General features: G+C 47.5%; 1 protein-coding gene across 1 annotated transcript in view; it reads right to left on the reverse strand.

Moving 5' to 3' along the window:
• The window catches only part of LOC107191400 (protein outspread), a 153,042-nt gene that overhangs the window by 74,572 nt on the left and 51,674 nt on the right, over window positions 1-26,796 (reverse strand).

Below are 26,796 nucleotides of genomic sequence, written 5' to 3' on the forward strand. Positions count from 1 at the left end.
AGAAACAGGGAAACGTGAATTAAAAGGAAATACAATAAAATAAAAACAAGTGTCTCGATGGATCCTCGACGAGTTCACGCGTGTGTGTCTCTCGTGAAATTCTTCACGAACAGATCCGAGTTTTCGAAAGTGACCCGGCGAACGGAGGGGGCTGGCTACTTTCTACGCGGCCCCGCAACAAGTATCACTTTCTATGAGGCTTCTCCCGTTTTCGTGGAAGCGCCGCGGCTCGTTGCATCGAGCGGAACGCGATTCCGCTGAACCTGTCCAACCTGTGCGAAGAAATCCTACGGGGGGTGTGGTCGGGGGGGGGCTACCGGGCCCCTGCGGGCAGCTGGACAATTAACACGCTCGTCTGGCCGTTAATTAGAAACATAGCTCGAGAAAAGAACCGGGGGCGACCAGTCCTCGAGATTTCTCTTTCGTTGCCCCTCCGACACACAATTCTCCCCCACACATTCTCTGGTGGAAACAATTTTTTCCACCCCCTGTATGAATCGTCGTCCTCCTCGAAATTCTCACGCGTGTACCCGGTCATCGACTGCAGATCTGACACGGACGGGGATCAAAAGAAATCCCCGCGACGTTAGTAGGACAAAACCCTGGGACGACAGTCGGAAGCCTCGCGCGGCAAAACGATTGTATGCAAATGCGGGCATAAAGTTCGTGGACTCGCGGCGGGTTACATACACACCAGGATCGTGCTGTTGCCCTCCTCCGCTCGGATATATCCCACGGGACCACCGCCGTTTATGACGCAACAGGAACGAATCATCGTGACTCTGAACACGGTGAATCCCTTCGTTCCGCGAGAGAAAGTGGAGAGATGGTGGTGTTCAGTTACGAGGAAACAAAGGACAGAGAAAGGGTCGACGTATCCAAGATTTTTTCTTTCACGCGACCGTCCAACAATGGCCAGGTCTGTCGTTTTCCACAGGAAAAACCGCGACGTGATTGTTTCGATCTGCGACCACGGTGATAACGACGGGTTCTGGCCTTCGTGGATCGACCCAGATCCATTATTTACCTCTTTCTTTATGGGATACGGACCACTCATTAACGGCTATCTATCTTACGACACACGAGCGAGATCTGCATTCTGCGCCTCCGATCGGAAACAATGCCTCGGTGTTGATAACGGCAGCGATAATAATATGCCAAATGGGGTTAGAGATCGCGGTTACGTCATGGCCTCTGAATGAAGCTGAGCAACCACTGTGATCGGTTCGTTTCGGTTTGGTGTTTTGGCGGCAAGAGGAGAACAAAGTTTAAACGATGAACCTTTGTTTTCGAGAGTATGCAGTTATCTGCTCGTATTATGATGAAGTTTACCAATATCTCTTCGAAAAGATGTACACTGAACGGGATAAAATAGACGGAGGGGCAGAGTAAAGCGGCAGGAAATTATTCGGAGACAATGTCTTTACTACAAATCAACCATTCTTCGTTTAATATACACATCATATTAGACTGCGAATTTTAATACGAAATAATATGTTATAAAGGGATTCATGAAGAGAAAAACAAAAGCAGGAAGTATTTTTTCCTCCCTTTAAGTATCTTACGGGGTTGAAAGATAATATAGAAATCTTGTTGCATCTGACTAAAGTTTTGTATTTCATTGTGTTTCGTAGACGCCTGATAGGCTATAAATGCATCAAATCTGCAGTGTACACATTACCTACCAGAGGATATTTAAATTCAGTTGAATTACAGGAAGAAATTACAAAATCCTGAAACCGAACAACACACAGCTCTAACAGCGTAATGTAACAACTGCTTTCCTTAATCTTGATTTAAACGGAGATCGATAGGCTTCGCATCGATAAGCACTTAAATCGGAAGACCTATTAATAGGCTGCTGGCGGGAAAGACGTTAACCCCTCGTACAGCGAATGCAAGGGGTCATTTCGATGCATCTGTAGCTATTGCCATAATCTTTGTAGTTACATTAGTGGGCCAAGAAGTTACCACTTTCTCGATTGGTTGCACTTTTACTATTTTCAAGTATTACAAAATCCGAAAGCACCGTCGAAAAGCCATCGACAGAACGGTTCGCTGTATCCTACAGTTTTCGCCAGTTTGACGGTTCACAGACGAGGTCGATCCCCGTGGGTTGCTCATCCGCAAAGGGACGGGACCCGTCGTCGTCGAATAGGCACACCGGGTACCGTTGCAAAATCCCCTCGTCGATCCCGAGGAAGAGTAAGAGAAGACCAACCGATGAAGAGAGCGAGCCCCGTGGAACGGAGAAGGTAGAGGCGACGATTTCAGCCTACACGAGGCGGCGGTATCTTCATCTGGTAATTATTCAGCGGGCCTTCGCGCGCGGACCCCGTACGAGAGCCACGGCACGTGCGTGGGAAGATCTCTCGGCGGAGGAAGAGGAAGAAGACGAAGAAGAAGCGGACGGCGACGCGAACGGGGCGCCCCTCGTTCCCCTTGAACAATGCCGGAGGATTGAGACGGTGGAAGAGAAAGCACGGAACCCGAACAGGGTCCCGCGTAATCTCTTCCTCGTGTAACGCTGCTTGCCGCAACCTCCGAGCGCGAGTCTTCTCGCTTGAATAGACCCTCCTCATCCCCGCTTGTTCGCCTCGAGGAAACGTGCGAAAATCCCGGATGGAACCTCACTATCGACCGCTACAATACGCCGAAACCTTGTAAGAAAGGTGATACAGTGATTCCTCGATGAATGCGACACGAGGGAGGGCGTTATTCCCGTCACCGGGGTAGTCACAATGTGAAACTGGTCGAAACAGAGTAAACAGAAGTTACGCAGAGGATTGGTAAAGAAATATTTAATGCTCAGTTGCCGTGGAGCCTTTCAACACTCATCGAGGATTTACGTCGAACCTTCCGTGGATGAATATCTAATCGTCCGAACGCTGACCTACCGCACACACCTTTCTTCCGGGTGTACACACATCAGCGACGATCGTTTTGCATCGCCCACGGATCAAGGACTTCTGGTCTCATCGGCGCACGAGAATCCCGTCGATCATCCGGGAGCCAGAGCCCCGCGCTTCCTCGACATGGAAACCGGGCAAAAAACTTGAACATACCACTTTGTCACCCGGTGACGCGAGGAATTTCGCTTCGCGCGCTGCGATCGAGGGGCCCCTCGGCTTCCCGTGCCGACTTAGCTTGCTGCTATTCGCGCGAATGTCAAACGATCGAGAATATTTTTTGGTTTCTGGGATTCAGACGAATCTCTTTGCGGACCATGGACAGCAAATTACCTATGGGCGTAGCGTCCTGGATGGAAAAAAGTGGCTTTTGCACCATCCTACGAGAAAAAAATTTGGACCCCCCTACCCCTCACTCTCTTTCAGGAGATACAAAATTTTTGTGTAATATTTATTATTGCGGTATAATTGGAAACACGACCAATAGCCTCTATCAACAAAACGCATACATTTCCAACGATTTATAAAAAAATTAATAAATTGTGTCTGGCTACGTACAGCCTTTTTCACTGTGGCAGTCGATGTGTTAATATTTTTGCCCCCCGATCAACGATTTATAAAAAAAATTAATAAAGTGTGTCTGGCTACGTACAGCCTTTTTCACTGTGGCAGTCGATGTGTTAATATTTTTGCCCCCCGACTAATAACCTGGCTACGTCCATGAAATTAATAATTAACATTTATTTCAGTACTTGAAATAATGTCAATTTTTTCCCTAGCGGAAGCCGTGTTTGCACGTCAGTGTATCGAGGGGACGTTTCGTGACATTGTAACTTGGCACCACCGAGCCGCCGCCGCGAATGTCCCGTGGTTCCACTCGTACCCGTATACTTCCTGGTCAACCGATCGGGCTTGTATCTTCTTCGACTCCGTGTCCGTGTTTACCTCACGATTCTCACGTGGCGTGGTCAATAGCGTGCTACCATGCATAGACCGCGTGCTATCACTTTAAACCTCCACTCCCGTGTTCGCGGGCCATGGGTATGGGCGAGGTTCGCTGAAGGGACCAATCTGACCTGAACGGTAAACGTGACCCATGCGCGAAGGTAGATAGGTATTCCTTGTCCCGCGATTCTTCGATCGAACGACCACGATATTTCCGGCCTGATCCAATATCCCCAACGATTCAGCTATGGTTTTTATTTTTTTTTTTTTTTTTTTTTATTAAAATCTTATTAAATTCATTTATAGCGTCATTTAACTTGGAAAATTGAATACAGTAAGGAGTTTAATACAGTTCAATATACCATTTCCGACTGCAGAGGTTTATACAAATTCGCAATTTCAGGTACACAAAATTTCAAAATTAGAATAGGTCATAATCTTAAATCCTGTACAAGGGGCTTCATTACATTCGTAATGACATGTAAATAATATTAAGCTTTATTAGGATCTTCGTTTTATTGTATTTAATATGCTTTACGATCGAGCTTCGGGGGAATAGAATTCCAAGGGGTTGAGAATCTATAATCCCGAAAATTTCACTTCGCGAAATATCAAGAGGGTCTCCGATCGACACTTTCTATCTTCTGTTCGAATAATCAACGGGTTATAATCTAATCGCCTTGGGCCCTCGTGTCGGTACATCAACGATTAAAAACAAATTCTCTCGCCGCCACAAGCTTCCACAGTGCTCAGTGCTCATCGACCTTGATAAGCAAGATCTTGCACCGACCAACACACACACATACACGTTCCAATTTCACCGGTTGCTTCCTGGTTATCGATTATCTTCGACCACTTAACCATCCATAACGACTACGCGCGCAACCGAGGCCAGGGCCCGTTTAGTCACGGTGTCTTATCAAGAATGTAGGCTACCGGCTTTGGTTTTCCTGTTGCACGAATATATCAATTTACCGTATGTATCGCGATCTTCGATCTAACTGTGGGGGAAGGGGGGGGGCCTGTCGGTGGCTTGGAAACACCCACCGTCATCGTTCCCGTCGGAAATCGATCGATCGATCGATCCAGCAAGCGAAACCACCTACCCGTCGTCGTCATCCCCCTCCAACCCCCCTGGTCAATGATATCCAACCCGATCATGGGGCCTCTGGGTTCTATTAATTAATCATTATCAGGTTTTTCTGTCGACGTATGGATCGACGTACCAGAGACCATCGCATCACATCGCGTGCCTTCTTCTTCGTTTGCTCGTGACTCCCCGGGCCCCGTTGACGGGATAATCTACGATCGGATCGGTCGTTACGGCCAACGGAATCGACTTCCTGGTGGCTGATTATCCGCGGCCAGGCCGTATCCCCCACGATCGGTGCCCGTTCTCTCAGTCATGATACGACGTCGATCGTCGCGATCCCACGAAAGGGGCGATGGATCTCTTGATGACGCTGATGTCCGATCGAGGGGACGCGGCTCGTGGCGGTGATTGCATGCGTGATCTGCGTGGTGTGCGTTCACCAACTACCGTCCAGATGATACCGTCGTAGCGATGAAGGATACCACCACGGGTAATGAATTGTTACTGACCGCGCTGATTAGTTCGCGTGTCGGGGAAATAAGCAATGGAACGGGTACCCAAGGGGCTCTTGGATCGACACTTCGTCGCAGGTATCTAGACACATCGTATTCTTGACACATCGTTGACCGGCAATTTTACTCGGAATTTATCTCATGTCACCATACAGAATGGTTGAAATTTAGAAAAAAAAATGGTTGAAAGATAGAATTTTCTTCCATTCATTTTAATCATTTTAATACTCAAATCGCTGGTTCATTCACAACCCTGTGAATATCGACGAAATATCGTCGCCTCCGAAAGGACAGAAGTCGCAGGTGCGACGACAGCGTCGATCACGATCGATCTGAAATCGCGATCATCCGCTCGTTCGTCCGTCCCGTGGCTTTTAATTAAAGTTAGACAGGTGCATCGGAGAAAGTACGATGTCAAGGTGGGGGGAACAGAGGTGGACGGAGTGAAAGTCGAGTCGATCTCGCGACGACAACGACGTATAACGCGCAACCAGAACCGATCGCTTGTTTAGAACGGTGTCCGGCTAATTGGCGCGGTTCAATTTTAACGATTGTCGCCGCGACCGGATGCCATTTTTCCCTTCTAGATATCGGAACAGAGAGAAAGACGGCTAAACGAGGAGAGGAAAGGGGGGTTCGTAAGAAGTGAAATCGACGGCGATAAGTCGCGCGGAAAAAAGTACGGAGAGTCCGGTGCAGGTTCGACGTTATCAGCGTTTTCGAACCGAGAGTCGACCAGGAGTGAAATCCTCGACCTTGATGAAAGCTGCGCTGTCGAGTAGCAACTACCCGCGACTAACTGGTTACAAAATGTGAATATCAGGCGTGTTCATCTAGCCACCGTTCGGACAACGTGACCGCGGAGGGACCTTTTCACCGCGGGAAAATCGGCGGCGGGCTCTCTAATTAAACCGTTTGTTAAACGAAACGCATCGAGGAGAACGGTACTTACCACGAGAGAGCCTAACGCAGGCTAATTAGGACCGTGTGAGTACATAAATCATCTTTAACGATGGACACCGTTGGAACACGGGATAAGATGGATTCCTTTGGAACGGCGTGACCGATCTCCGGTGACGAGCAGTTTTGGAAACTCGTGCGAAGCACCGAATACAAAGAATCGATACTAAGGTGGGGAGACCATGGGACAGAGTCAAATTTTTTCTCCTCTCAGACTGGGGGTGGGTGCAAAATTCATTTTTCCCTTCAATACTAGGAAAATGGACACTTTTTGTTATAATGACATTGATATCAACAATTTCCTATACTTCTTAGCTATCACAGAATCGATCAGTTCTCGTCTTCCCAGCTATCAACGTTACAAAATTCATGGCACGATCGAAAATCAGATCCAAAAGCCATCATGATTCGACATCGTAACAGACCATAACCAACGGATTGGGTTGGTCGGTTCGATCCTTTCTATTTGGAAAGAGAACGAATCAGGAAATGCGCGCAAGTCGTCGATCATTGTTCGTTATCCAGGAGGGCAGTTTCCAGGCCGCGCAAAGTAATCGCCGCTGGAATTTCCAGCCGCCTTTACAAACGAGCGTTGAAACGATACGGATCTGGTTTATCGTGAAACGAGCGCGCGAGACCGTGTGTTGTCGCGGGTCAACGGGTTCGGACGGCGCCTATGCCGGTGTCTCCGAGCAGGTAAACCACTCACGGCGAGATCACCTGAGGCGAGACGATGATCAACGTGTCGACGACTAAGGCTGATTGTGAGATTTTTATCTTCACGCTCTGACGGGCCACACACCGCCGCTGCGATAATTCGTCGGTTTTTGCGAATTATTGAACAGGGCCACGCCTAGAGGTGGGATCGAGCGTGCCCGATTTCACAGCGGAGTTTCCGCTCCGACACCTTGCGCCCGTTCGATTCTATCGCGAGGAGATTTCGTGGGGGCGTGTACAGTCTGGTATACACTGTTGGACATATTTGTTCAGAGACTTAAATTCGGTCTGACACAAATTTCGTCTGTTCTTGAATGTAAGATGTACGTGAATATTTAATTGAATTTAACACTAGAACTACCAAGCAAGTCAAAATGACTTGTCCAGACGTTCCAGACACGCTCGCGAACCAGAAACATGCCCCGATAACCTTTCACCCCGACTTCCTTTTCCAGCCGTTTCCGCTGTGATTCACTCTTTCTCTCGGATGCAAATTCGAATTTCGCCGTCAAGAACGGCATTCCGCCCACGTGAAGCGAACCGTCCCAGCTTGTAATTTATCTGCGCCAGATATGTACGTCGGATTTACGAAGCTCGGAGGCAAAGGTGACAGGCCGACGGTTGAAGAAAGCCCTCGTAATTTCTGCGCTGCCATAAGCTTACACGCGACGAGTGTATACTGTCAATAAGCGATCCAACATCATAGCGTATATCGAAATTGCTTATCGACGACAAAAATGTTGCGTTTCCCTATGTCGTGGTTAAAGGGTTTAACTAGAATCCGAAAATAGCCTTAATTCTTGTACACTGTGTGACGATATCAAAGAAAACAGCGAGCCATAAAACACGTCCGCGATCCACGCCCATTTCCTTCGAACAATAGTTTTCGTCGAATCGGCGACCGTGTCGTGATAACAAAAAAAATCGTCGAAACGAGAGAGGATCGTAGAGTAGAAAGGCGGTAATTGGCCAAAGTAACTTTCTCGTCGGTCGAGGAATGGATTGCGTGCGCGTGCACGAATCATAATTTGCAATGACAAACCTTTGTCCCCCCCCCCCACCCCAGGCGCGCGTCCAATAAATCCCGACACAATGGCGTAGCCCGTTCGTTCGGGGGCCCCATTACATTACTCCTCGCGCCGGGAGGACAATGCCGGGAGCGGAATAGAAACAAGACGATGAGAGCAGCGGCCTGGATCGAAGAGGGAAACGAGATTACCGAAGGATCGAGCCGTAGCGGAATCCAGAGTTGGGCACAATTTTATTCGAGCCGTAGATAGTGAAAAGCATCCAAGGGCATTATTCTGAGATTTAAACAGTTAATGGGATTAAATAATTGTTCGCCAAAATTCGTATTGCACCACGTGTCCGACTCGACGTTACAAGGCAAGGGGGTTAGAAGAAACACTCTATTCAGCTACGAGAATCGGTACAAGCTCCATCGGACTATCTACGGACTATCCTTAACATTCGCTGGCAAGGATAAAAGCCTCGCGCTAATCCTCGACTACCTTTCCCTCTCCCGCGACCCCGTCGAATCCTTCCCTTGAACATATTAAACGTCCGAGTAATTCATTCCCGGGCTAAATACGGTTATCTCGGGGCGACTGGAATCGCGAGCCGGCGGCTTATTTGAAATTAAAATACGGCCATGGGAAACCGAATCGAACCGGCCTGCTGCGACGCGCGTTGCTTCGATTTCTAATCGTCCAGGAGATACGTGCCACGTCCAGCGACTGCCATAAAATATCCATCGTCCATGGGCGAGCAGCGTCCGCCGCTGTAATTGGGTATCGCGTGGCCGTTTTTCCTTCGTTCGATACACACACGTCATCGTTCCAATGCCACGTCGGGGAGATGAGCCTCCCTCGATCTGCATAGACTAGATTATGCGAGTGTAACACGCACCAGGAAGAAACCGTCGGCTCGATTGAACAGGGGCCAGAAGGATAAACGTGTCGACGGACTCACGGTCCACTCGACGCAACCTGGCCTTGCAGGCGGAATCGTTGGATGCACGATTATCCGCGTCCCCTTGTGGAATCAATCAAAATAGAGTAACAGAAGGTGAGCAGAGGCTCGGCTTCGGACAAAAAACAAATGTACGAGGGGCTGAAAACCTTTCTGCCTTGCTACGAATGCTCCAAATTGGACCCGAGTACGTCGCACTCATGGAGACATTACTGTATATTCGTTGCGAGTGGAAATTTGAAGATTCGAACATTCGTCTTATTCTGTTGTGAAAAAACAATAAGTATAGATTCTTCGGGTAACAGAATATTTGCATCACGGTCTACATAAGTTTCCTCCAAACGATTAAATGAACACACCGGACCAGGTCGCTTCACCCGATACATCGTTAAAGAAGATCTCCGAAGAGGATCCAAGAAGATCGTCTCTGAGGAGGGGGGAGCAAGGACGACGGAATCGAGGAAACAAAGGATACCCGGAACAAGCGGAAGGCCTACCGAGAACCCTGGAGAATTTGAAAATCTTCCGGGAAATAAGATGTGTGTACCGTTAATTGAATAAAACTCAGGCCTCCAGGTAGCCACGGCGACGGCGGCCTCTAACCGTTTATGCAGATTGCACGGGGGCCACGCGCTCGTAACCACGGACAAACGACGTTTCGAGAGAACTGTAAACATTACCAGTCCGTATGCAAGTCGTAAGACACGTTTCCTCCGCGAAGCTCGCGTGCACAACCTATTCGAAGAGGTGTACACATATGTGTGTGTGTGTGTATATGTATATATACAGGGTTTTTTCTGCGATTCTGCGAGAATAAATAAAACAAAAATATAAAATAACATTTTTTCATTTGAGACTTACAAGGGAAGGCACGGAAGTGTCCTCCTCCGATTTTGATGAAACTTTGTATGTTTATTAAGCAGTCAAAAATAAGTAATTTTAATGTGAGGTCTTGTAGAACGTTTGGTACACTAAAAACATTTCTCGTCTATTTCCCCAGTTTACGGAAATAAATCTTGTAAACACCTGATAAAACGATTACAAAGATACCGATTTGTTCCAGAGAAAATGTTACAATATTTCAAACCGAATAATGATAACAGAAAGTCTTATAACAGAATTTGATCGATCATTTTTCTCACCCGCTGTCACGATCCACGGCTTCCCACGTGTTATCGTTCAACCAGCTCGAGAATGGCAAACGCGGCCCGAGTAAAGGACATCGTTCGCCGAGGCTCCAGAGCCGATAAGCAAGAACGCGGCGCCACCGGAAAGGATCATGAAGAATCGCGTTCCCCGGGCGGACAAAAGTTCGAATTCTCGGGATTCTTTATAAGGGTTGTGTACTGGAAGAGAAGAAAAGTGGCCCGGTTATCTGTCGTCCCTACGGGGCGGAGGAGAGGGATACATGTCGTTATCGGGCGGGACGTCCTGCAGGAGAACACGATCTAAAGTAGCAAAGTGTGTAAGGTATGTCGAACTATCGATTCCACCGACGTGTATCGTACGACAACGGTAGGTCGATACGCACACGCAGAGGTGCTATCGACGGTTCGGAGAAAACGGGCTCCGACGATAAAACAGGAAAAAAAAGACAAGACCTGAAAAACTCTGGAGGCCTACTATCACTGCACTACCGTTAATTGAGGACAGAAGGAAAACGCTGCTGCACGATGTTTCAGATTAAAGGAACGTGGTTTCCTACTCGGGGGAAAAAACAACGGAATTCCAGCGAGGAAGAAGCACTCTCTGTCTCTCATAGGATCGCTTGTTCGAGACATCCGTCGGTAATTATAGCGTCCGTAAGATATACGGACGTCGAAGAATCTCCGAGTAATCTCTCGCTGCCGTTGGACGTCAATACCGTCTGTAATGGAGGTTCAATAAATAAGAGGGTACGATATTATTCGTGATGCGTCTCACGGTTCAAATGCAACGGAAATCTAAATGACAATATCGAAGTCGCCGCACGACGGTAACAACCGCAACACCTGCCTTCCTAGAACCGACGACCAATGGTTGGGTATGTGTATGTGCAACGCGAATCTCGTGTGTCTGGGCGATTCGAATCTTCGCCGCGACTGCGAGAGATTGATTTACACCTCGTAGCCGGTCATGCGACCAGCGACGAACGCGATCGAAGAAGACGCTCCTCCAGGGATCGTTACGTAAAGGCCTTGTGCGCGCCGTAGCGCACACGAGCTCTCTCGAGGGGTTAAAGGACGGATCCACGAAGATCCAGGACGTAGGAGAGCGCGACACACGACCCAATCAGGTGCGGTTACGCAAGAAAATTATTGCTGAGACGAGTGGCACGCGAGGCTAGGCCCTAACCAGCGGACCTTTCGCGATGAAACTGTCGACTGCGGCCAATCAAAATTGAATATCACTCGGCTTATTACCTAATTACGTTACCTTGGGAGATATCAATGATTAAGCCGAGAAAACGGAGGGTTCACCTGCGGTTAGAGTCGAGGAAAGCAAGAATCTGTTAGGGGATGGTAGTATTAAGGATGGAGCGATGTGTCCTCCGCATATTTCTAGTTATAACTTGAAGAAAGGAGGGGACCAATGATCTACCAGAGTTCCAGGGAACTATTTTCTAGGTGTATCTTGAAAAAAGATGGAGCCGATAGTCTCCCATGGTTTCCGACCGCCCCGAGTTCCATCGAACCATGGATCTTGTCCAGCCACGCAGGGAACAAGGTGATTCCGGCCGAACGAATTCCCGCGGAATTCGCGGGGCGAATACTTTGGCACGGTGCCGAAGCTGACCGCTCCTCCCGTGGCAATGGGGGCCTGGAATTCCCGGCGCGCTAAATAAGGTCGCGTTCAGCCAACGGGGAGCACCCCGCGGAGCGCAGAAACACGGACGACGACGGGGCTGCTCGGAAATTGCCTCGGAATTTTCCGCGGAGGAATGGAATTTCGCGGGATTTTTACCGATTAAAGTTCTATCATCCACCTCCCCGCCCGCCTGATAGCTCGTTTAACCGCCTCGCTCCGGTCACGCTGGAACTCGGCGTCGTTAAGCCGGCGCGCGGCTTCCTCGCGTTTTCAGCGGCGGCGCGAGCAATTAAGTCGCGCATGAAAACGAGGAACGATTAAAAAGTAACGTCCGATCAGAAGGGGGGCCCCGCCCCCTTACTCGGGATTGCCCCGCGGAAGCCGACCAATTCTGTCTTAATTATCGCGGTGGAACACGATATTGTGCTGCTCGTTGCGTGTTCGAGGCCGTTCAGGGTTGTTCGGTAGAAAGAAAGGAGGATAAAAGACACACACCGAATCACGAAGTTGTCCGGTCATACAGTTATATTCGGGGACTGCTCTTCGTAGCGAGGACGAATACTTCGGGAATGGACGAGGACGGAGAATCCAGGTGGGGATTCGCGAGAAAAGAAGGGAAAAATCGGTCTTGGGAGGAGGAGAATACGGGTGGGTTATCGCGTGCACGGGCAAAAAAGACGAGCAATGGCTGACACGTAACCTCATTTAAATGCGTTACACGCTGCGAAATAACAGTCCTTTATTCGCGTGGGGCCCCGGTGTGAGGGACGCAGCCTCCTCCCCGTCGGTTTGCACGCGAATGCAAATCGACCGACGCTGCTACAGGTGGAAATTACGATTGGGTCGCGGCCCCGCGAGCCGTGGCCGCAGAAACCAGACGGACGACTTTTCAACAGAAACTGTGTGTGTTGTCCTCTCGTGGAATCTCCCGTCACCTCGAATTACGTCCGACAGCCCACGAAATCACGCGATTCCTCGTTGTCAGGATGGTGAGGCTGGCGAAAAAATCCAGCGAATGACAAGCTTGAGAACATAGGATCGGTAAGCCATGTACAGACTCATCTCGATTATCGTCTGACTTGTTCTACACGATTATTGTCCAGGCGCTACCCCCACCACTGGGCCGTGGAACTCGTCAAACGCAAACTTTGTTATCCTTTTGCTTTCGAAGACGCTTCGCGATTGATAATTAAGAGGCGTGTCGTCCGTTGGAGGGAAAAGTTTATTGGCAATCGACGCGATGAGGACGGGCTGTTTTCTCCGCGACGAAACGAGGCGCAGATACCGCGGACACGTGCTCGTTTTCAATCAATGGCACCCTACTCGTAAGAGCACCACACTCTCGACATTCTCCTCGCACGTGCCGATGGCAGTAACCTCGAGGGAGAGAGAGACAATGACATGCCGACGACGAGACCGCGTCGCCGCATGTAAATGTAACCTTTCGGCGCGGAGTCTCTATGGAAGACGCTCCGCGAGTGAAAGGCGACGACGGAGGACGTGTCTCGATTCCGCCAGACCCCTTTTGCGTTGCCTCCTCGCGAGGGATTAGGAAATGTCAGCGGGGACGATAGGCAGTCTGCGCCGCCGCACAGTGTAACGATCCCCGTTCGAAATTAAAAAAAAAAAATTTGCTTACGGAACTTTTTTCTATAAAAAATTGTTGGTCACACTTCTGTCCGCTATGAGACGGAGAACATAGTCGAAAATAATTTCATGGACATTTTCCTGTTTTATATATTCTAGTTCATTTGTAATTAAAGCTTTTGTTTATAATATCAATCAACAGTATTATAAGAATAAAATGGGTAAGTTGATTATGGAATAGTGCCTTAATTATAGAAGATATGGGTATATTTCGTAATGGATTTTTAATTAAGGTTTTCTTTAAATACGTCAAAAAATGTATTTCCAGTTTTTTTGTATGACTTTAAATTATGTATACTTTAATTCTATATTATTCTTTTTTGCGCAAATTAGTTTTTTTTTTGTGTTTTTAGATACATTCACGCACAGCGAATGTTTTGAAGTCTGGCGTGTTGTGCACAAGTCCGTAAAAGTTAATGTTTTGATAAATCACAATTGTACAAAGTTTTTATTAAAGGGTAACTAAAAGCAATATTACTCCGTATTAAAAATTGGAATTTCCACGTTCAATCGATTGAAATCGGTAAAATACTTTATTTATCTTTTATTCGAAACTCTTTATTTAGGTAAAGAATTTGCCAATCTCTGTCGGAGGTCTCTGGTGTGATTCGTGACCATGAACGTTTTCACGACGAGGTGTGAACGGCACGCTTTCGGAAAGACGCCTCCCCTTTTCTCTCTCTCCCTTTTTCTCGGCTCGTTAGCCCGGCATCATTAATCGACTTAACGGCCAATAACCGCGTCAGTCATTAATTTATCGGGGCGAGCAACGCGCGCGCGGCCCGCCCGGGGAACCAGGTGTGTTTACGGATTAAGGGGGCATTCAGGTGGACGAGCGAGCACGGCGAACGAGATCGCGAGAGTAGGCGGCTGCCACCGTCGCCGCCGGCACGCGTAATTGGGATTAATTACGTGGAAAGCGTGAATTAAATTAACGGCCGGCCGTCGAATAGGATCGGCTTGCATAACGAGCCTCGCGAAAGAGGATACCGGGCGACGACGACGCGAAGCTGCATCTTCTCGCGGTGAAGGATGCGAAAGGATCGAAGGTCGCAACGGGTATTCCCTCGATGGGGCCTGGTGAACGGCGACACAGTCGTTGCGATGCTTCTTTTGTTTCACCTCGCGCCTGGTATTAAAGCGTCGTGGAACGTTAAGCTGAACCGTGAACGACTTCCTTTCGGATAATATCGTGGAATCGCGTGCGGAAAATCATTTGTTTCCCGGCAAAACTGGAGGGGATCTATGCGTGTGGCGCCCCAGAGTCGAGTGAATGGGTTAGCTTCCAAGAAGACACGAGATATACTATGGGTTAGCTACCTAATTACGAGAAGCTGTAACGCGATGAATCTATATCGAAAATAAGTGGACAAGTTAATATGGCCTCGTGAACGGTTTACAGGTTGTCCTCGTATAACTTATACAACGTGATCTATCAATTACAGTGACCCTTGTTCAACGCGGTTGCGGTTTCGATGTAACACGGTCTAGGAATTGTAATAACTCATTATCATACGTATATCCTTACATCACCATCCAGAGCGTCCTATCTTTTTCTACTATTTCACGGCCTTTCGGCTGAACACGCAGCGTAATTATTACACGTCCATGCGCAAGGCACGCAGAGCTCACCACCGTTTTTCATTGTTTGTTCACGAACGATAAATCGCCACAGTCTCACATCGCGTTCGTTTCCATTGGTTGGCCAACACGATGTCGAATCACAGTTGATTACGATCTAGCTGGCACCCCGTACTAGGCGCGGACGGACCTAGCACCGCGCAAAGCTTCCATCCTGCGTGCATTTCACGCGCCGTTGCCCGTAATGAGCCGTTTATATATCGATCAACAATTTATTAGACGATAAATAAACCGCGGGAAGATGGAATTCTCGAGCGTTTTCCCGCGAGTACACGATCGGCGATCCCCGACACGGATAAATAATCGAAGGTGAGGGTGGCAACGAGCTCGAAAAGGATATCGTGCCGAACGATTAGACGCCAGAAGATAAATGCATCCACTCGCGACCGGGCCGACCGATTGTTTGCTCTTTCCACGTCGATATGAACGCGCTCGCGGCTCATTTATCACGCCGATGAAATTCGAGCGGCGATAATTGAATCGTTTTGACTCGAAGCCGGGGATATGTGTTCTATCGTGCCACTATAGAATTTTCTACCGTTGCATTTCTTCGGATAACTGTGAACAATAATACTTAAGAATATTGGTGATTCTTTTAATTGTTTTCCCACTCTGGGTCAGACATTTTCTATTGCACATGTATTTAACCTTTTAACGCCCTGACCCTTAAATCGTTAAATCTTGTTATTTTGAAGTCGAAAACATCGACATTAAACCGACCTATTTATATTAATTTTGTTGGTTTATTTGTAACCCCTTAACGCTCGAACAGCTCTTTTGTGAAATAGTCCCAATACGCACACCTCATCTGTCTGTCCCCTGCCTCTACTCTGGCTCTCCTTTGTGTCCGCCGACAAAAAAACAGTCAAAGACTCTCTCGACTATATCACCCGTTGCGTCGCGATAATTGAAAAGTGAGGACCGTGGCGCGGACGCGACTTTCTCCGCGAACGTTCGACGACACTCGAGAGAGGTGTTGATAAGGCCCGGATAAAAAGAGGAAGAAAAGTCTGATGGTGAAAGGCCGTGGTTCTAATTCGCGGATAATGACACCCAAGCGAGGAAAAACTGGCTCGCGGTCGGAGGAATCCAGATTTTCCGGATGAAAGAAAAAACGGGAAAGCAGCGGACTGGGGGAGAAAGAGGAAGAGAGACGTTCTCGGAGCGACAAGGGGAACTCCTTTCTTGCGGTCGACGAGAAAAATGTTAGACGCGTAGGGAGTCGGTGAACGACTATGCGGATTTAGTTCGTCGGACGCGTTTTACGTGGTTCTAGAGATCAGCGGTTTGTATTGGGAGCTTGACAACTTGAATCGTTTCGATAAGAGAGGTCAACGGAGTGGACTATGCACGCGCGGATAGCCAGAACATTACTAAACGATACATCGTTATTATTACTTATTGTGACTCATAAAATGTTCCATTTTCCTCTCGCGATAAGAGTAAATGAAGTTCAGTGAAAAACATGCGATCGTGAATAGTTTCAGGTATCGAACTCTTTTAATCTGATAACTAGATTCTCGATACCATCAAGAAGAGGAGACGGGAATAAAATCGGGATCTTAAGACTAAAATTTCATAACTATTAAATTCATAACTATTGCATTAATACATTAAGAAAGAAACTAAAATTGCAGTTTATCGGAAGAACAACTTCGTCAAATAATAACTTATATCAAACTTTTCAGGAAAGAGGCGAACGTCCACAAATAGCACTTCTCCGGGTCTACAGCCATATAAAAAGCACATACCTGACGCAGTCAAAAATTGCGAAGTTTTAAAACGAAAGCTCGATCAGAATACAAAACCACAGAAACCATCACAACCCGGGTAAGGTCACGTCTATCGCGATCGACGTTTGTCGATGAACTGATGCGAAAGGCAGCGACATAATATCCGTGACAATGCGATGAAAACTGAGAACCGTTTCAAGGATAATAATAGCACCCTATTTTCCCCATATATATATAACTGGCTTTTAGGACGGGTCTCCCCCACTCGAATCGATCCGAATACCTCGTGCAAATAAGGTGCACCGTGAATTAACCGTATTTCAGGCAGCTCTGTTGAAAAGGGATGAAAACAAAGATTCTCGAATAACTTCTACGATCTAAAGGTTCCTGAAAATCGTTAACGGACACGTAAGAAGAACGAGCGAGGAGAGGGGAACAACAGAGGGCGAGAGACGAAGAAGTGTCTCGCGAGGCAGGGACGCGCGGCAACCTTAGTCGGCTCACGGAACGAGGAGAGCTCTCGAGGAAAGGACGAAAAGAAAGGGAAAAGAGAGGTGCAGGAAGGGAAAGGAAAGGGCAAGGCAGGCCGGACAGTGGCCAGGAGCGGGCAACGTGGCCGCGCATGCAGGCGTTCGTCTCGGTTCGTCGACCTCGAGTGGAATGCAAGGCATAACCTACCGTAACACCACCACCACCACCAGCACCACCAACACCACCAGCACGTCACCACAGACCATGCATGGCCGTCCATGCTCACCGGTGCTACACGCCGCTGGAACCACCTGCGGAACCAACCCCCCTAGATCCATCGTCGCCGACGACCGTCCTTCTTCGTCCCCCGCGGAATGACTCACCTGGCGAGCATACGTAAACCCGTACCGAACCACGGCCGCGGCCAGGTGCTCCCGGTGCGCGACACTTTCAGAGCCTTCTCTGGAGGCCGAGGGCTCCCACACAGAAGGAGAGAGATATACTTTCAGCTCTCAACGCCTTTATTCGCCAAGGTCCTTTAACGGTAGATCGCCGGTAGATACCGAGACTTATTTGGGGGTGAATTCTGTTGAATTCGATAAGGGACATGAAAAAACAGCGGTAACTAATGGTATTTTAGTGAAAACCTCGTCCTATAATCAATATATCGATCATATTTCTGTAGAAATTTCTCATTCACTCTGCAGGAGTTCTCATCGATCCTGTTATCATAGCCTGTGGAATCACCACTGTTCGAAGCATCCAGAATCTAGAATACTCCTTTGAAATGTACCTAAGTTTTACTATGTCACCCATTGGACGACCCTACCAGAAATTCAGGACGTGGTTCTATTAAAAAAAAATTACGAGGAAATGGTAATAGGTGCAAGATTGTTTTTATAATCTACCTGTTGACAGTAGACGGGAACTTTTTCCACCTATGTTCGCTCGCGGAAGGAAACAACGGAAAAACGAAGCTGGACCAAGTGGTGGTGTCAGTGGATGGCAATTTTCCTCGAGTTAACGATCTAACCGCGGATAATAACAATACTCCGGCTGGCTGGTTGGAGGGACGACCGTTTGAATTCTAACCGCGGTATCCCGTGAAATTCTGGAACGGCGATCTACGCGCCCGGCACGGAGTTAATCGGCCATTAATCGTTACGATACCGTGGCGCCTGGCACGTATTTATCCTAACGGGAGAATCACTAATAGTCGTTGCGGTGAGCAATCGGCGGACTGCCGTGGACAGGTACAGTTATACGGATAAGACCACCTCGAACGATCGCCTCCCGCGGCACGTTCGCGCACCGCGGAATTTCCGTGATTCGATCGCGCGCGCGTGTGCGACTTTTTTTCCCCAGCCCTTCCGCCACGCGATTTCGAACGACGCAAGATTATGCGAGATTCTAAATGATTAGACTGCGGATTTGCACGACAGTTTACAATTTAGAATATTCAAAAGTGGAAAAGTAGTTCAGAATATTCAAAGTATTAAATTGTTTCTAGGTTCAAAAGTACTCGAAATATAATTAAATCAAGGTTACCCAGGTTATCGAGGATTCCCCCTCGGGAACTTTCTTTCGGACGCGCCGCGCGGTTTCACTGAATGCATAATAAATCCACCTCGCGACACAGTTTACGTAACGCGGGTGTATGTGCTCTGGACGAACGGAATTCAGGTCTACGTTGTCGAAAGCATTTAACCTGGCGAAATTGTACCGTGTCCGAAATATAAACTCCGGAATTTCGAGGATCGACGAAGATCTCGCCACGACTGTTCAGGGTACAGTTATAGAGTGATAAAACCCAGACCTCGAAGGATCACGATTACAGCCCGCGAGGCCCACTGATCGTTCAACAGGATCTACGGGGAATTCTGCGTACGTATCCCGGTTATTCCACCTAATTCCAGATCCTGTTTAGAAATCAGCTGACCAATAACGGAGCATCCAACGCAGTGGCGGCATTGCGTCGTCCGTAACGTCCTTAACTTCTCTGGTGGGGTCTTGGAGGACCCTCAGAGCACAAAAATTGTCATCGTTTTTATTCATTACTGAAGCATCAACCCAATATTTACCTGTATTACTGGAAAATCTGCAATTGCAAACATAGTACTACGAGTCGCTCCTCCATATGACGATCGCAACAGTTTGCGAAATAGTCTCGTATACATGTTCTACCCATTTGGAAATACCGTTTCTTATTGCAATCTCTATACTGTCTGTCTCTTACACCAACACATGTCCAACGATACAACACTCTTCCTCCCAGTGACCAACGCATGCATTATCGTTCCCAGAGAGTGCAAATAAAAGCTTTCCCCATCTCTTTAATCGCCAGAAGATCGCAAGACGACACTCAAAGAACAGCGATCACAATATACCCCTAATGACCGCCACGACGTAGGCCAACCGGAGAGAGAGTCCATCATCAGCTTCTTCAAACGGGTCCTCCGCTCAGGTGTTCCGAGTTCTGCGTTGGCCGGAAGTCTCCGGGGCAGTGCACTTACAATACCTGTTAGATATGCGCGTATATACACACACGGTGCACGAGCTTTCAAGTCCCTCGGACGAGGAGGAGAAGGAGGAACATTAATGGGAGATTCGCTTTCACCGTTCCGTCTCACCGCGGCATGCTCGTCGTTAGCCTCCTCTTCTTCTTCTTCTTCGTCCTCCTCCTCCACCTCCACATCCTCTTGCTTCTCTGCTTCTCCACCCGGTGAAACCGGCACGACCTTTCGAGCACCTCCTCGTGACCTTTCCAAGGCGAGCACACTTCTCGTTTTCGTTTCAGGAAAGAGAGGATTCGCGTGCCAGGCGCTCGCTGCGCTCTCCCGATAGCAACAATTACCGCGTCGTCGTCGCGGACCCTTGTTCCGTCTTGGATAAAACGATCTCGGCCCGCGCCGTCGCGATACCAGATACCGTTCTTGTTTAACATTTACGATAACAACACGGTTACATCGCCGTTACGTAACTTCATTGTTAACCGGCGGAATTTTTGCCAGGCCAGGAGTCGATTTACCGTTCGAACGGGACAACGCTCGTGGTACGTATAAAAATCTGTGATAAGAGTAATATCTTAAAAAAACTAAACCAATGATTTCGGTCCATTCCAGGCAACTGGTTTCCTAATTTGTACCACCGGTTTCCTACATCGGACCGCTCCTAAAAACCAATAAAATTAAATCTACAATTTAAAAAAAACTGTGCAGGATATTGAAAAAAGTAGAACCAATAAGAAAAAAGTATCGTACGGTGCACATGGTGCATTAGTATGTTTGTTTTAATGGGTTTCACATTTTCGTCTCGAGGATAAATCTTCCCGCGCGCGATCCACGCCGATGTAACGCTACCGAGGGCATCAAGCGGTTAACATTTGATTCGCTGAGTCACTCTCGACACGAAGAATTCGTAAATCGTCCCGTGAGGAGAGCGTTACGTCCTTCGATCTTCCTTACAGCAGCCGATTCCACCACGTTTCACGAACGCACACTTTGTGATCGATCTTCGACCCGAGGCGTGTATAGGTACCAGCCATTCCTGGCTAGGTGCGTTAACGAGCGATCCATCATTTTCACCGAAACGATCCAAATTCCATCGAGATGAAAGTTACATGTCCGAGAAAAGATAAGAAACGAAAGGATCTATCTATTCCCGACGCATCTGGAAGTCGATTTAAAATTCTCATACTCGCTTGATCCGAACGGATCGACGAGAAATTTCACGAAAATAATAAAGCTTTTTCGTACGTCTAGGCAAGTTTTTTTATTTGCCACGCATAAAGCCGAATAAGAACGATGGTAGGGGAAAGAACCGTCTTCGTCGATCCGATCGACGTTCATAAATTCCGCTATAAAATCACCGGCGCACCAGAGAAGAATCCCCGTGGACGTTTCACGCGTGACTTTCATTCGCAGAACGGTTTTTTCGTGAAATCCACGCGTATATCTCACTGTGGTGGAATGTAGTCCCGGGGATCGGACCGTGACTCAGCCTGTCATCCGAATCACCTTGACAAAAGCCGGAGCGATTCGCGTGCGGCGTTCGCCATCTCGCATTCCAGGTTAAGACCGTGTACACGGGACGGCCGATATTGATTTCACTTCGGCGCGTAACTCCGTAAAAATCCATTAAGAAATTAGTTAAGCCACGGTCACGCGAATGTAAGGATCGCCAGACACGCTGCTGCGCGGTTTCTTGTGCGGCTACGGCCGATGCAACGAACGCTCCGGTTACTATAATCGCGTTAAAGCTCTCTTGAAACCATGCCATACCTGATAAAAACATTTTCTATCGGACTGCTAATAACAGAATAATCTCTACTGATCACGATTCGTGGTTCACCCTGTATATAGTAAATGATAACCAACCCGGTAGTTCGAAACGAGTTCGAAGAAGAAGGAAATGCTTTTCCTCGATTGGTCACCTAATGTAGCTATCGCCTCGACTTCCGGCCTCTTCTTTGGAGCGAAAATTCCCTGGGTTTGAACATTCTGTGTAGGCCCATGCGACCATTCCAACGAATGATCCACAATCCGTTCCAAGTGACACTCTTCAACGATCTCCGATAACCTACGGTCTGATCCAACACGAGACCAAGAGGCTTAATCTACTTAAAGGTTAAATGTCATTTGGACTTTTCCTGCATATGGATGGATAACCAGCCAATAGGTATATACACGTTCGATCCCCGGGGTCTACGTGCACGCGACCGATTCCCCCCCTAGTGTTGGTGCAGAGCCGGTGGGGGTATAGGTCCATACCTAGAATGAGTTATATCGCATTGAACATCAGCCGATAGGATCTCACTCGTGGCTGGGCCGCCTCTCCTCTTCCTGGCCTACGGCCTCTCAAAGCGGGGCCGCGCGCGAGCCATACCCTTTTACAATATTACATCGTTTCACCAGTCCACTCCAATTCGTGCTTCCGAAGAGTCATTGCGCTACTTTGTTCGAACGCACGGGAACGACCCTATATAGTATATACTCTTTGGAGTCGTGACGACGAAGACAACCGGATTCCTCGAATCGATCTCGGGATTCGTGTTTCGAAAAACAGGGAGGGAAGTGGAAGTGGACCGTAATTGCTTCTTTTCATCTCTTCTGTCGTCTGTCCTTTTGGTACCGGTGGATGTACGCGTTCTGTGTCCTTTCGCGTTGCCGAGTACTTCACCTTATAGAACCGAACCAGGAATCTGAAGGGTAGGTTCAAATGGTCCAGGTCTCGAGTGATGTTCGTGATTTCGAAGATTATATAATTCAGATTTTCTACTGAATCACGGTAATTTCCCATTTTAGAGATGTAGTGTATAATTTTGAGTTGTTAAGGTAACAAATAGAGAGATATACAGTGTGGTCCCAACAGCTTCTCATAGCAGACATTTACAACCGGTAGATTCTTTAGGGATCGTTGGAGGGGAGAGTATCGAGGGGCACAAGAAACGAAACCAAGAAAAAAAGATTCAATTAATTTACAGATGAACATGTACGCGGCGAACGCAGTTGATCGGCCCTAAAAGTCATCGGTTAACTCCGTAATAGGCTGAAAGACAAACTGTCGGAGCGTCTCGAGCTATCCACCGTGGAAAATATAATCCAATCAGGCCTAGAATTTGTGAACCAATTACGTTGCCGATTACTCGAAGCACCGATAAAAAGACCTCTCGAGAGACTTCCCTTCGCTACCGATCCTCCCCAACCCCCTCTTTCTGTTCAGCTACCGACAACAATTACTGTAAATCACGTTTCTACACGTGCCAGGAAGATTCAACGCCGAACCGGGGGCATAAAGTCTCCATCTTTACGTTCCATCGGTAAGACAGTCACGCTCGGCATACAAGACTGGTTCAATTAAAAGAAAACATCGTCACTGGTACCGCGGGACCGGTGTCAAACTTCATAAAACCGTGGATAACGGTTATCCGGCGCATATACAGGGTGTCTCGCGATATCCTCTCTCCTTAAACTTTCAAAGAAAGAGAAGAAGGAAAAAAAAACTTAACTTTCGTAAACCAGAGATGTTTTTCGACGGAATGGATGTTATCTTTTTTTTTTTTTTTTTTTTTTTTTTTTTTTTTTTTTTTAGCAAAAGTCCAACAATTACAGATACGTTACCAAGAAAAACATACAAATAACGTAACAAAAAAAAAGTCAACAGAAGTTCTGGAAAGTGGCGGTACATTGATTTTTTTGGATCGTTACTTATGCCTTTTTGGTGACATATTTGGAATCTTAGATTTCTTATGATTGCGCTCTGGTGAAAAATATTTTAAAAGTGCTATAGTTAACGAAAGGCAACACTCGTATCACGGAGAAAAACTGCAAACAAAGAAACTCGAATTCATCAAAATTGTGCGCACTTAAATACAGTTCAACTTTCGTAAGTTCAAGGAAATTTTCATGGCGACACTTACGCAGGACACCATGTATACCGTTCCCTTTTAAGTGGCGTCGCTCGAACGTAATCCGTTAGTGGCCCAAATAAATGTCATTCGCGACCCGCGGACCCGATATGAATTAATTAAAACTCGTTAATGCTGGCCGCGAGCTCGCGAGCACGCTTCGTGGCGAGTTGGCCAACTCTCCGATCCTCGCTCTACCGTTACTCGATCCGAATTAATTCCGATCGGTGCCGGCGTTCGCTCAATTAGCGCATCGATATTTCAATTATTCGTCCCCCTCCTTCCTCCCTCGAACTGGGAGATCCTGGTCCGTCCTTTTTCAGCCTGCTTTAATTAGAAACACGTCGAGCGAGGAGTGAAGCGTGGCAATGAAAATCGTTCATTAGACACCAGGCGGACAATTATAGCGGTCGGAGACTCTATTTCCGGCTTGGAGACGAACGAGTTTCACATGGAGGCCACCTGTCCTAAGTACGCTAGTAATCGATAGTGATCGAACAGATTGTGATACATTATGGATAATATTCGAATAATTCGACACCAACGTACCTTATCACGTAATAAATATTGTACTTATTTGGCCTTGCCCGTCAATTCTAAATAAATAATAATAATAATTTATCGATAACTTGCCTCGCAATCTAGACCTTCGACGACCGACCTGAAGATTTGACACATTTTAACTGTCTGAAAATTTTATTTTATGTCGTGAAACGGCGGTTAGGTCCTAACTAAATGGACCCTGGTTGCGTCATCGTTGTCGATTGAAATATCGATTCCACCAATGTCCTCCTCGCCGGGATTTAGCGGTCTAATTCCAAGAGGTTGCATGCTCGCGTTCGGATTGAGTCGCCGTGTATCCAACACGTGTATTCCGGACATAATGGAATCGTTAGCATGCCCCTGATGGATCGACGATCCCTCTTGCGGGTACACGGAGAAAGATCGAGCAACGTATATACTTATCGAGTGGGCATTCTTTCGTTGTTAGAGAGAGGACAGAGTGGCGAACACGACTCTCGCCTCGAAGGGGGGCCCCGTGTGTGTTAGTAGCCTGCACCTGATTGTCGACCGAGGGCGACGATGATGAAAGTGAATTTCAAAAACGGGGTCTCTGGCTCTCGTGCCGCGCAGGACGTCGGCCTTAATTTCCTACCAACCACTCGATTGTGTGTCTCTCTGCCTACCTTCTTCGATCACGAAAGCGCGTTGAATGTTCGCCGTTCTGGAGAGACCGAAACCGCTGTTCATTTTTCTCGGTTCTCACGGCATTCGCACGACGCACGAGCCGTTTCTCGGCTGGACGAGGCCGCGAATTATGGAACCAGAGGGAGGGGGAAGTGTGCACCGTAGAAGCAATAGACTGACGGATCCTCGCTATCAAAGTTATTCCATCTTCTAGTGTCGACTATCTTCTCGCCGCGCTCGCTGTATTACACGCTATCCTCTCGCGAACTTTTCCATCTTCTTCGTTGATCCCTGCCCGCGGATCACGACTCTCACTTTCGAGCACTCGAGGCTTCAATTTCCAATTCTTAACGCGACCGTAATCTATGGCGGTATACGATCGCACCGACACGCGTTAAACACCGATTTTCACCTGAGAATCGACAGGTGCGGATGATCGTGAGATCGATCGTTGAAAGTTTTTAGCAACCTGCGTGCCGATCAATGTGATTCTTGTAGGGAAATATTTATGACAGCGAAATTTCTACAACTACCCTCGATCACGCTAATATGTTCTTCGAAAAGCGAAGTTCGCATAGATAAACCAAGTAAACGATTCTCGGTGGATATGTCATCGCGACAAACACGTTCCTCGGGGTGCAGTTTGAAATTGAATTGCACGAACACGTTATTCGGTGATTCTACGTTGCAAGGATATTAAATCAGTAATACAGCCGTCCCGTTTTAACCTTTGAAGATCGCGCGTCGAACGCCTGCTTGCTCTCTTGGTGTCCATTCTATTTGGAGCACGAGCGAAGTCGAGAGCAGCCGGATAGTTCCGGGGCCGCTCGTTGCTTTTCACAGTGCCTCGGTTTAAACCCCCCTGTGGCAGGTGGAAATCTAATTAGCATACCGTTTGCTCTGTTAGATCCCCTCGTGGATACGGCCACTGTCCCACGACCAAGAAAAGACACCAGACACACACACACACACATGGTATAGAACGAGGAATGGAAGAGGTAGGGGAGGATTGTTCGTTGCGAAGCGTTCCTCCGTAATAGACGAGAAAGGACTGCAAATAGAGAAAGTCGACACCGATATATCTATCCTTCTCTTTCTCTCTAGTCCGATGATACCGTATTAGAAAAATCGAACGGCCTCGAGGACAACGGATGGAACGCGAATTTCAATCATCCCGGCTACCATTATCCGAACGTAATATATTATACAAATGTTCGCGAGAGGAACACGGTGGATTCTGCACTCGCGTCGTCACAGTTCATTAATCACAACATCACAGATATAATTTCCATACCTGTTCGAAGCGTGATTGATTACACGGACGTCGCGACGGGAGAAAAAGAATTTGCATTAGACCCGTTGAGTTCAGAGGCTCATTAAGCCATCGTCGTCACGTGAACAGAGGAAAGAAAAAACCGTCGAGCCTAGGCGATCGTTCAGAGAAGAAAAGTATCTTAAGTGCACGTACCGTACCTACCTCTTGCGATTGCGAAAGTCCTACTCGAACCGATATGCGTTGTTATTCGCGAGTATAATAGAATTTATTGACTTTCGAAGATTAACGATTACCTAGTGTTCAGAGGGGTCTTGGAGGTTCTTCGATCTCAAGGATGCAGAAAATCGAAAGTTTCTGGAAACAATTTACGGTTCTTGGTTCAGCTGGTATAAATTACTATTAATTCAGTATCTAACCCCTTAAGTGGAGAGAGCAGATTTATTCAGCCTTTACACTTTTGTATGCAATTCGACGTCACGAAAATTACCGTCGTGTCAATTCATTTGAATAAAATCGTTAGAAAAAAAAAATGGATCATTG

The sequence above is a fragment of the Dufourea novaeangliae genome, unplaced genomic scaffold (genome assembly GCF_001272555.1).
Source record: "Dufourea novaeangliae isolate 0120121106 unplaced genomic scaffold, ASM127255v1 scaffold246, whole genome shotgun sequence".
In the NCBI taxonomy this organism is placed as follows: Eukaryota; Metazoa; Arthropoda; class Insecta; order Hymenoptera; family Halictidae; genus Dufourea; species Dufourea novaeangliae.